The sequence below is a fragment of the Eleutherodactylus coqui genome, chromosome 8, assembly GCF_035609145.1.
Source record: "Eleutherodactylus coqui strain aEleCoq1 chromosome 8, aEleCoq1.hap1, whole genome shotgun sequence".
Taxonomy (NCBI): domain Eukaryota; kingdom Metazoa; phylum Chordata; class Amphibia; order Anura; family Eleutherodactylidae; genus Eleutherodactylus; species Eleutherodactylus coqui.
Window position 1 is genome coordinate 83,836,635 of NC_089844.1, and position 12,690 is coordinate 83,849,324.

A 12,690-nucleotide genomic window follows, 5' to 3' on the forward strand; every position below is an offset into this window, starting at 1 on the left:
GGGGCGAAGCGCGATGCTAAAGGTGGGCAAAACCTGGAAAAGTAGGGATATTGGCATCGCAATTAAACGCAGTATAGTGCAAACCACCGATTTCCCCACAGCCATGTATGGATGTGAAAGCTGGACTGCGAAAAAAGCTGATAGAAGGAGGATTGATACGTTTGAGCTGTGGTGCTGGCGAAAGCTGCTGCGTATGCCCTGGACAGCGAGAGTAACAAACAGAGAAGTCCTGAATCGTATAAGATCCAATATATCACTGGAGGACAAGATGGCCGGACTCAGACTCACGGATTTTGGCCATGTAATGCAAGCAGAGTCACTAGAAAAATCTATAATGCTTGGACAGATCAGTGGCAAAAGAAGGCCCGTCCGCCAAAGGACATGATGGCTGATACTGTCAGAGCTGACACTGGCATGGATATCACACAACTGAAAGAAGCAGTGCAGAACCGAAAAACATGGAGGGAGCTCACCTGTAGGGTCACCGAGGGGCGTGAACGACTAAACGGCTAACAACAACAACAAAAATGGCGGACAAGTGCAGCAAAGGAATTGGGTCTGCTCAGCGGAGTTTGGTTCTATTCATCCAGGGGATTCTGTTCTCCTCCTCCGATAATGGAGGACATGTGCATATGTTTTATATGTAGAGAGAAGAGAAGCCTTTGCAGCGCTCACATTTAGGTGGTTTTTCAGGAAGCTACATAATCCTTCCAGTTCCTCTAAAACGGTGTCACTCATGGACCTATTATGAAGATTTTATGGATATTTGAAGTTCTCTCTGTTTTTTCACATTAAGACCCAGAGCTATCAGCTCCCCGCTAATAAATCCCTTATGTGATTCCCATGAGATTGAAGCAGAAATCTCTGGTGTATCATGGAGCTCACAAAATTCTGTCAGTTTGTTTGAAAGAGTGTGTGTATATTTCTCATCATCTATAAGCGTACAGTTGAGACACCATGTCCAATTCATAATCGCAAGACTTTGTAAGGACAGAGTAAAGGAAACTGGGCCATGATCTGAGATTGTTATTAAGCCAATTTCTGAAGTGGTTAAAGATGAAACATATCTGTCAGAGATAAACAGACAGTCAAGCCTATGAAAAGAAAAGTGTCCATGAGAGTTGAACGTGAAATCCTTTACTCCTGGGTTCATTATTCTCTATGAGTCTCTAAGAAAGCAGTTTGCAAGGGCTAATTTCAGTCTAGGGAGTTTCTTTTGAGCTAAAGGGGAGTTTGGGGCATTGGAATCCAGATCTTGGTAGACCATCCTAAGATCTTCTTCACCAAATATTGTCAGACCTTCAGCAAATAAGGAGAATTTCTCAAGAGTGTGTAGAAGCCAATCAATTTGGTTTTGGTTGGGAACATATAGATTAGCTAGAGAGATTGTGGGATGTGTAATGGTACTTTTTAAAAATATGTATCAACCTTCAGGATTCATCTGGCAGACTGATTGAAGAAAGGGAATATTCTTCCCGATGGCTATGGAGACACCTCGAGAAGCCAAAGCATGTGTGCTGTGGAAGCACTCTGAATGTAGGTGGGTTGGAAGTTTAGGAAAACTATGTCAGTTTTCAGTTTTTTTCAATAGAGCATGTACCTGGCTTCTTTTCTGTGGGGTATTTATCCCTCTGATATTGAAGGATGTAAAGCTAATATTAGCCATAATGTGTATTATTGACAATGCTATGCCTGGGGGGCATCCTTGGGCTATAGTGTCCATGACAAACTATATGAGAACTATTTACAAAGTTCTCATATGGGGAATCTGAAATAATGAAAAGTAAGCATTTAAGTGAATGGTGAAAAACCAATAAAGGTGGTTCAGTCGGACTTGAACTACTCAATAGGCCACTTGTATCTGCTTTCAGGAAGGGGGGTTGGAGATAAATGTGCATGAAGAAGCAGCAAGCCACAGAAAAGTTACAGAACAACTAACTTAAAGAGTGACACAATGCTTACAGACTATTGAAGTGGGAATGGAGAATGCCATATAGATATTATAACTGAAATAGGAAGAGAATGATACCATCTCTCAGCCTATACCTGACCAGCTGTCATGACCTCCATAATGTGTGTTCTGGAAAATACAATATGTATAAGGAGGTCTAAAGCATGCTAGCAGGGGAAAGGGCAGGAGGCGCTTCACCTCATTGAAAATGTATCAATTAAATGTCAGAAAGCTTCTGTGTTCCAGGTGGCAGCTCAATTTGTTGAGCTATCCAGCCTGTTGGACAGCTCTCTTGCTAAACCTTGTCCCTGTTCCTTGTTCCTTCTCCTGTCTTCCTAATTAGCTCTTCCCTGGTTTCTGATTAGATACCCTAAGTGCTGTGGAATAAGTTGGCGCTATACAAATAAATATTATTATCATTTTATGACCTGGCCTAGCACCTCCCATCATTGTGTGATTATTGAGCTCCCACCTAGCAATCAAGCTCCACCACCTGCCTGCTGCTCCACACTGTGAACTAATACTACCCGTTTCTGACCCCTGGCTTTACTGACCATAATATCTGTCTGTTCAGGTTACAACAAGAGGCTCCGAGCCCCCACCAGATCGTTACAGAACAGCACATAATATACAGAACTCAGGGACCACAAGAAACACAAGGACTACTATCAGGCATTAGAAAACTGTCTAAAGTAGGAGTCCACTTCATAGCCTTCTAAATATAATCCTGTAAGAGGGGGGGAAAAAGAGAAGAAATATAAAGAATCTAAGCTTTAAGAGGTTCAGTCCTTTTTTTCTTGGGGGACTTGGTTCTTGAATATGTCTTCCATTTTTCTGGACAGGAAAGTTGTGGCAGTTTGTGATCTAGGCAGACCAAAAGTCAAGAATAAGATGGAATGTCTATCGGGGAGATGTTTAATTTCTCCCAAGCTTTGTGCAGATCCTCGTGTAGTGTGCAGAAGTTGATGTGCACATGTTCTGGAAGTTTCTGGATGGTCTATGTTGCCTTGTGCTTATGTGTATTTCCACTGTCTTCTATGTGTATGAATAGGATGTGTATTGCACCTCTGTAGCACTGAATGGGTTACTGTCTGGGTCATGTATCTATTTGTCTGTCATGTGACCTTGTTTTATATGTGAGGGTGCAAGGTGCATGAGAGGAAGAAGTAGTTGTTGTTCTGCTGCTGTTGGAGTTGGTCTTAGCTGGACAAGAAGGAGAGAGAGAAAGATAGAGTCTGGGCCTGTACTCAGACATCTTCAGTCTGAGTACTAGAAGAGATGGAATAGGCTGGACGGATAGACTGCTAATGCTGTGAACCCCTTCTTCTTTCCCTGTGTAGAGTGGAGTATATGAGGAGTGCCATTATAAGTGTGAGTTTCCCGCCGTGCAGTGGGAAGTGCAATTCTACAAAACTCTGTGAGAGTGAATCGGTAGAGTGTTGGTGGAGTTGTTCAAGAGATGGTGTCCAGGACCAGAGAACCACAGATAACTTGGTCTGTGTAAGTCACTCTGTTCTCTTGTGTTTTCCTCCCTGTCGCATCACGTGTTCCTCTGCACTACGACTATAATTGCTGGAACAGTTACAAATTGATTTACAGTAAATGGCTTCTCCGACCATTCCCGGTTTGGCCTTTAAAGTCTACGTACCGTGTGCGTACTCTAATTTGTTTCCTGGAGAGATCAGGAAGGAATAGTGGTGTCACCCGTGGCAAAAAGGACTAATAGGGAACTATTTGATATAGACTGCCCGCTCCCCTTGGACATGTCCCTGGCTACCCTCCAGGGGGGAAGCGGTAGAGCCACCGTAACAAGTGAACTACTTTACCCCAGCTATCTCCTAGGCTGGGGACCTCCCCTCGGACACTCCACTCAGGGAAGTCAATAGTTTTTTGGCATCCATTCATAGATGTGGCTGGGCTGAATAGAAAACCCCATGGCACAGGTAATTTTTTGGCACATAAGGCAAGTGTACGAAGCTTCTAAAGGTACTAGGAGCGATCTTAAAATAATTGGATTTTGCTTCCTTCAAAAGTAATATCTTGGGCTTCTCTTACTTTTGAAATCTGGCAAAAGTGTCCACATAACTCAACAGACCACATATGACATCATGTGGAGAATCCGAAGTAGGAGGTTTAGGTCGCAAAGCTCTGTCTATTCTTTCAATGACTATTCTGTTGGCACGTTCTTTTTCTAGTAGGTAGTTGAAAATTTGAATAGCTGAAGATTTAAGAGCTTCATTAGCAACTGTTTCAGGTATTCCTCGAAATCTAATGTTTTTCCTTCTGCTCCTGTTTTCTTGGTCTTCTAACATAAGGAAAGTGTTGTTCAAGTGATCTTGTTGGGCCAACAAATTTTCTTGAAGAGCCTCGCTGTGTTGCAGAATAGCTGATTGAGTTCCCTCCAGTGACTCCACTCTATGACCAATTTGTTTAAAATCAGCTTTTATATCCACTAGCTCCTTCAGTACAGAAGATAATGATTGTGTCAAGACTTTTTTGATAAAGGAGCCGGAGATTGGACTATTGTCTTGTTCGTCAGTAGGTTCTGAAGTAGTTGATGCACGTTCTCCCTCGGAGTCACTTGTTTAGTAGTCTAATGCAGTTACTGTTGAGAATTTATTTCGCGGAGCTGCAGGGAAGCTGTGTTTCCTCTTTAAGAATTTGTTCATGTCAGCTTGGCTGAGATGTGCACATTTCTTTATTCCTGTCCCTGTTTAGTTTGACCATTCTGCATGAAGTCTGCAACCTGGGATAGAGATCTTTGTGAATGTACTGCTCATGTGGTTATATATTCATCTTGAAGTAAGATGCATCAGGAGGGCTGCACTAGCTTAAGTTGTATAGACGAGACATAGAGCTAAAATGATGTGATCCAGGTGAAATGTTATTGAAAATCAACCTCCCAGGTTATATTATCTTGCTGTCATCTAGTTACAGCTGTATAAAGATAGTTGTGGTAGTAGCAATGGCCACTGGGTGGCAGTGGTGGTCCAAGTTACTTTTAGGCTTCAGCAAAAGATGTAGGACAGTAAAATGTAGATGGTGAAATAGTGAATATTCCCTTCAGTGTCAATTGAGATAGTGGTCTCAAAATATAATGTCTTATCACATATAACGGGAGAAGGTTGCAGGCAGTGAGGATTTCCTCATGGGACTAGCAAATGGAGAATTAGACCCTTTTTCCTATTGATGATGGAAATTCAGCAGAAAGTATAATTATAGGCAGTGTTTGGAGTATTTATGTGCGCACATTAGATATCTAAGAAGACTATGGCCTGGAGTAGAGGGACAGTGTAGCGGTAGGCACTCCTCCATTCTCAGTGAAGAAAAGGTTGAAAGGTACCTGCAAGTAAGCTGGGGAGTATGAAGGAGCCGAGAGGGACCTGAATGGTGAGCCAGGTGCTCTTTAGCTGTGGGATAAGTCACAAGCTGGAGGCTGTGCTACTGGCCAACACTACTGAGGAACCAAGATGGCAACCAAAAGGAAAACTCTTCTTCTCTGGAGCTGCAAAGGCACTTCAGTTGGATATTGGGCACCCGATTAGCTGGGGAGCGCAGGACTGCTGGGGGGGTGTTGTGCCCACGCTGCATTGGCAGAATTGCTGACTGGGTTGATCAGGGAAATGCAGTGGATATATCTTCAATTTAGTAAAGCATTTGACGAAGTATGTTATAACATGCTTATTTAAAAAAAAGCACCAAATATGGGATTGACAAGGCAACTGTTAGGTGGATTCACAACTGGCTGAGTGATTGTACTCAAAGAGTGGTCATAAATGGCTGCACATCCAAGTGAAAAAATGTATCAGGGGGGGACCACAAGGCTCTCTCCTAGGCCCAGTGGTGTTCAACATTTTTATAAATGATCTGGAGGAGGAAATTGATGGGAAACTGATCAAGATTGCTGATGACACAAAGTTAGGAGGGACAGCTAACACTAGGGAAGAGAGAGGGGATTTAATAAGATTCGGACAAACTTGAACAGTAGGCAGCGATTAACAGAATGGTATTTAACAAGGAGAAATGCAAAGTCCTACATCTGGGCAAGAAAAATGAAAAAAACACATACAGAATGGGAGGAATCGAACTAAGCAGCACATGTGAGAAAGACTTGGGTATACTAATAGATCATAGACTGAACATGAGTCAACAATGTGATGCAGCAGCCAAAAAGGCAAACACAATTCTGGGATGTATTAAGAGAAGCATTAAGTCTAGATCACGTGAGGTTATTATCCCCCTCTACTCTTCCTTAGTCAGACCTCATCTGGAATACTGTGTCCAGTTCTGGGCACCCAACTTTAAAAAAGACAGAGACAAACTGGAGCACGTTCAGAGAAGAGTTGCCAAGATGGTGAAAAGTCTGCAAATCATGTCCTATGAGGAATGGTTGAAGGATCTGGGAATGTTTAGCTTGCAAAAAAGAAGGCTGAGAGGAAACTTAATAGCTGTCTACAAATATCTGAAGGGCTGTCACAGTGCAGAGGGATCAGCCCTATTCTCATTTGCACAAGAAAAAACTAGAAGAATGGGATGAAACTGAAAGGGAGGAAACACAAATTAGATATTAGAAAAAGCTTTCTGACAGTGAGGGTGATTAATGAGTGGAACAGGTTGCCATAGAAGGTGGTTAGTTCTCCTTCAATGGAAGTGTTCAAACAAAGGCTGGACAAATATCTGTCTGGGATGATTTAGTAAATCCTGCACTGAGCAGAGGGTTGGACCCAATGACCCTGGAGGTCCCTTCCAACTCTATAATACTATGCAGGACAGTCATATACCGCGCCGAGCTCTTCTTTCCAGTGTTCACATACTTAGTCAGCCAAGCCATGCCCCCCATTCTCAAGGGTTTAAAAGAGAAAGGTCCCAAATTTAAGGCCTTTATCCACTGACTAGAATAGAGAGCAGTTATAAAGAGGCTATCACCCTTTTATGGCCCTTTTACATGAAATTATTACCGTCCACTTTATTGCTAGATGATGCAAATCTGAACGATAATCATTCAGTGTAACCACTGCCAGCAACTGAATGACAAACAATAATTGATATGTTTATTGTTCATGCAGTTTACGCAGCCATAAAACTCAAGCAATAGATCGGCCTGTGTAACCCGCCAGTCGATCATCTATGAATGACTGCCTGTTCATTGTGACTGGAGGCAAGAGGCTGGAAGAGATCTCCTGCATGCTCCACTTCCATTCACTAAGCGGTCATTGCTCCCGTGTGAAAGCACAGGAACAAAAATCACTGGACAACTGTTGGGCGCTTAAGCGCCTGACAATCGCCCCAATACAAGCTCCCATACTTTGGATGACACGGCATGTTTGTTTGTGCATTACAAGAATGGCAATGAGAACTATGTAATACTTCTTTTCCCCTGTGGAGGCACTGGAGCACAATTGAACAATTGCAGTCAGGCTACCCCACAATTAGAGCTAGTTGCTAGAGATCATAGAAGTAGAGCACCTTGTGCTCAGTTTACTGTTATTGGAAATGTTTACCTTTATGTTAAAAAGGTGTACCAAGTAGAAAAACCAATTAAAGGGCTGTAATTAGAGATGAGCGAATGTGCTCGTTTAGGACAATTACTCGATCGAGCATCGCTTTTTTCAAGTAACTGCCTACTAGGACGAAAAGATTCGGGGGGCGGGGGCGGCGGGGTGGAGCGGGGAGTAGCAGGGGGGAACAGGGGGGAGCTCTATCTCCCCCCCCCCCCACTCCCCCCAGCAACCCCCGAATCTTTTCGCCCGATTAGGTAGTTACTTGTAAAAAGCAATGCTCGATCACGTAATAGCTCTAAACGAGCATGTTCGTTCATCTCTAGCTGTAATCAAGACGTTTAAAGGAGCTTGAACCTTTTTTTGCCCTGTAACGGAATGTGTCTGTGCTCAATGCTGCCCGCTGTCATTTACTATTGTTTGCATGCTCTGTAAAGTGGGAAAATGTTCATGTCAGAGGAACACATATAAACAGCCAAGGTAACTTATATCTGAGATCCTGAATCATCACGAATGTGACATTGGAGAAGGTTAATATTGCACTTAAAGGCATTCTCCAGGACTTTTAACTATCCTCAAGATATGTCATCATTAGTTGGCTTGTATTCAATGGGAGCAATGCCTCCACTTCCAATCAACCCACTGAAATACGGAAAGTGTTACCTGCTACCTGCCCTGTCTACGCTAGCAGTAGGCCTGGTGATCAGCTGATTGGTGAGGATAAACAGCTGTGGGCTCTCATTGATCAACTATTGGTGACCTATCCTGTGGGTAGGTCATCAATAGCAAAAGTCCCGGAGAACCCCTCTACCTTTTCGCACATCTGCATTTTCACATTTTGTATGAAGCTACATAGAGTTATCACGATTAGTGCTAGGCAAACCGAACCAGTAGAGATGTGTTTCGGGTAGGCACAAACTCAATTAAAGCTTTTAGCAAAGTTCTTCCCAAGGTTCTACTAGTTCAGTTCACTCAACACTAGTCCTGCACACTGGTGTATAACACTTTCTAAGAGCCATAAAAGCGCGGTATAATACTGTCAGAGTGCAATACAGGGCTTTTATTGCTTTTAGACAAGGGTTATGCACCAACCGTTTTGCAAAAGTTCAGCGCACTGACTGAAGCAAACTTTTCAAAAGTTTTCTCATCACTAATCAAGATGCATTGGAACACCAAAGAAATCCAGTACATGCTAGATGCTAAATGTTGATGCCTTTTCAACCAGCATTTATTGTGTCTGTAAGACTAATAGTCGCATTAAGTTGTTAAGCTTATATTGAATTGTATTAGTTTAGTCAGTTTCCTTTTATTGCGCCCTTACTCAGTTACAGTTAACTCTGTGAATTGTTTGGAAACGCTGCCATCTGCTGGAAGTAATATGAAAATGCAGATGATTTTAAAACTGAAAAAAAGATTACAGAAAAACTTATTGCATAGTTTGTTTATGAATAAAAGTCCACTAGATAAGACAGCGGAGCTTCTTATCACCTCATCTTATCAATTGAGCAACAGAACCAATAGCAAATTATTTTAGTTGTTCAAAATTATACAAAGGTACCCAGATAAAGGGGAAAGAAACCAAAGTATTGTCTTTCACTTACAGTATGCTTATGACAAAGGCTAATGGGTCTACAGTGCTATAAAAAAAAGTATTTGACCCTCTCCTGATTTCTTCTGTTTTCGTTAAAGGGGTTGTCCAGTTGTAAACTACTTATGGTCTATATGCAGAACAGGCCAGCAATACTAGATCAGCAGGGGTCTACCCCTTGTCAACCAGCTGTTTGATTGGTAAGTGTGTTTATACAATGAGCTGATTTCTGTAGGAAGCAGAAAGCTCCGTTTCGACTGCAGTGGCCCCCCCGCTCTGTTCCCCACTCGTCTTCACAACCAGCTGGTGAATAGCTGCAGTGCTCACATGACCTCTTGTGGGGTTGTCATGTATGTCACATGGCAGGTATCATTGTATGGAATGGGATCATGAGCCATGCTTGCCTCATGCAGACTGGTGTAGGTTGTCTTCAACAGCTGAAACGTTCCCGCAACAGCAATAATTGAAGATAACGCTGATTGCAACTGTTGCCCATTTAAATGCCACTGTCAATTCTGATGCACCGGTAATTTAGTGAGTATTTTTTATGTTCGCTGACACTGAACGATCGGGTAATGAATGAGCAGTCACTCGTTTTTCGGCTGGTCATTGGTTCCTTTGCACGGCTCGATTGTCAGAGAAACGTTTGAGCCAAATAATCGGCCCATGTAAAAAGCACCTTTGCATCTGGTGCAGATTTACCCCAGAATTGGTGCAGAATCGCCATAGAAATTACACTGCGTGCAGGGCATTCCATATCTCCTTATTGACCTACATGTACAGCCAATATCTGGCTGTAGCATTTGGCATAAAAACGCCCCCCCCCACCCCCCCCCCCCCACCCCCACTCCAAAACAGTACAAAATGACCCCCCCCCCCAAAAAAAACCCCCCAAAAAAACATATTTTCAGGAATAAGAACAGAAGAACAGCACAATGTAAAGACTTGAGATGCTCCACAATGATTTCAGCCATTTGTAATAAAAACACATAATTCTAAGACTTTTAATCATATTATTCATGTTTTATTCGACATTTGTTTAAAATGTTTGCCTTGAAAAAATTGCATTTATTTTTCTCTTTACTTTTTTACATTTTAGTTTTTATCTAAAGTTTTAGTTGATTCTATTTAACACTATAAAACCAGCTTCACACACTATTTGTGTGCGTATTTGTGTGCCCAATGCACAAAGAATAGAACACATTGATTTCAATGAGTGCATTTATATTTCCGTATTTTGCGTGTGCGTTTCGGTCACGCAAAAAATAGAACATGCTCTATTGATTTGAATATTTCTACTCCAAAGGTTCCTAAAGAAGTCAATGCAGGGGCAAAAAGTACAGTAAAATATGCCAATGGGCACGCAAAAAAGCATTATTCTTTATGCAAAAATGCAGCGCTCAAGTGCGCACAAATGTGCTTATGCTTGTGTGAAGCTAGCCTAAGGGCACTATTACACAAGGACCATAAATTAGCAGGCTGCACATGCATTTCCAGTATAGCCTGGCAATTAGGCTGCCTGTCCATGGGCGTTGCGGTATCCCGCGGCAGATCTCCGCCACGGGAGCCGCCGCCCAGGAGCAGAATCCGGCAGACGGATCTCCGCTGTCAGCCTTATCTAATAGATAGGCTGACTGCTGTGGGCCACGGAGAATTGCGGCAAATCACAGCATGCTGCGATTTGCCAGCCGCGAGCGGAGAATTGCAAAGATTCTCCACTCATGGACAGGGGGGAAGCTCTCCATAGCAACGCTATGGAGAGCTTGAACTGCGTTCCCCGTGGCCGGATTATCGCTGCGGGGAAGGCAATTCAAGCTCGCCTGTGGACAGACAGCCTTAGTGAAAAAATGTGTGTGCCAGTGCCAGCCACTAGCTCATGTTTAAGTATTATCCCAGTAGCTTGCATCACATTTTTATTTATTTATTTTTTCTACCTTTATCTCTCATTATTCTTACTATTGCTATTAATGTTAGCCCAGGGGAAGGCAATAAACCCCATGGTGTTGAAGCCAATTTTCCTCATTTTCGGAAAAAAGTTTTTTCCCAACTCCAAATGTGGCAATCAAAATAAATCCCTTGACCGATGTACCTTCAGAGGCAAGCTAGTGATTACAATGTAATCATATGCTGAACCATCCTGCATAGGAAGATGAAGGGTGCAGCATGCGCAGCAAGCCTAGGATGCTTGGGCACGTCAGGAGAAACGTTGCATTTCACAAGGCAATGCTATGTAGATTTTAAAATTGTAGCATGGCATTGAGGGAGACCGCAAAAGGTTTGACGGGCCTAACGCTTGTCAGTGAACCTGACGTCGCCTCTAAAAGTAGACAGCATGTTTGAAAGGCCAGGTTCCAGGCGAAAGCTTTTCTGCTTATCGCTACTCTGCCTTTTGGCTAAGATCAAGTGTAGTATCTGTTCTTTTCACTTTAATATCTGATGCGTCCCCTATCTGAGGACCATATATTAAATGGATTTTTAGAACAGAGAGCTGGAAAAAAAGCTTTCTCTGTCCACTCCGCGCATTGACCTGGTATTGCAGTACCTCTAGGACTAGTGCACTCCAATCCTATTGCAATATCCAAAAGCAGACACTGAAAGCAAGAGCTCTATCTTATCTAACAAACGAGTTTGCACTTGCACAAGAGCACCACGCCCAGCATGGATGTAGGGTGGTGTTCACACAGAAATGCAAAAGGCACACACAATATAATGCTGAAACAGGTAACACCACTCCAGGCACAAATAGATGGAAAAAGCCTGTCCCTTACAAATCAGGTAAATGGGAATCCCTGCCTAAAAGCAGGGTAGGCATCCTGTTAAGGACGGCCCTGTGGTCTTTACCCAGGATCTGACTGGAGGACACCTGGAGAGATGCACTAACAGAGCAAAGAGACAGAGTAAAGGCTAACAAAAAGCAAAAGGAAAGCTAACCAACACTTAGCTGAATGTAGAAAGCTTTTCTGGGAATGACGCATGCACAGCTTCTTTGCGGCAGGCAGCCTTCTAACTTCACACTGTGCATGCATGTTCTGCATGTGGGAAGTTTGGATGGTCATGCAAATGATGTAGGGGACAATCAAAGATCAGAGGAGCATAGTTTCAAAGAGTCCTTATCTGCAACTTTTCTGTAACAGCTGGAGCATGCTGTGGATATGAAGATCCTCAGCACAATTAGATTCCATTGTGCATGTTTTCTGCCATGAGTTAAAGGGTTTTGTTAAAACTACATTCACTTACATCAGTGTTTCCCAAACTTCAGTCCACATTGATCCCAACGGGCTATGTTTTCAGGATTTCCTCAGTATTCCACAGGTGATGTAATTATGGTTAGTGCCTCAGACATTGCCACAGGTGTTCTTACTAAGAATATCCAGAAAACACGACCAGTTGAGGTACATGATGAGGACTGGGGTTCGGGAAACACTGACTTACATTGTGCTGTACTTTTTAACAAAACTTTGCACATTCTGCAGCCAAAATTCCATGATAATTCTGCTATGTTTAAACTCACACTTAGGGTCAATTCACGCAAGCCAATTATAGTCTATGACGCACGACTCATGTGCGATTTTTCACACAAACTAATCGTCCATCTGAAAGAATTTACTGCATGTCCTATTCTCTTATGTGCTCACGGATAAGAATAGGACATG

The 12,690-nt window shown here is 42.8% G+C and overlaps 1 non-coding gene across 1 annotated transcript; it reads left to right on the plus strand.

Annotated features, from left to right (window-relative positions):
* The first annotated feature begins 11,410 nt into the window (after window positions 1-11,410).
* LOC136578159 (U2 spliceosomal RNA) lies at window positions 11,411-11,601 on the plus strand. Its single transcript, XR_010786587.1, has one exon. It is a non-coding gene; the product is annotated as a U2 spliceosomal RNA (small nuclear RNA).
* The last annotated feature ends 1,089 nt before the right edge of the window (window positions 11,602-12,690 follow it).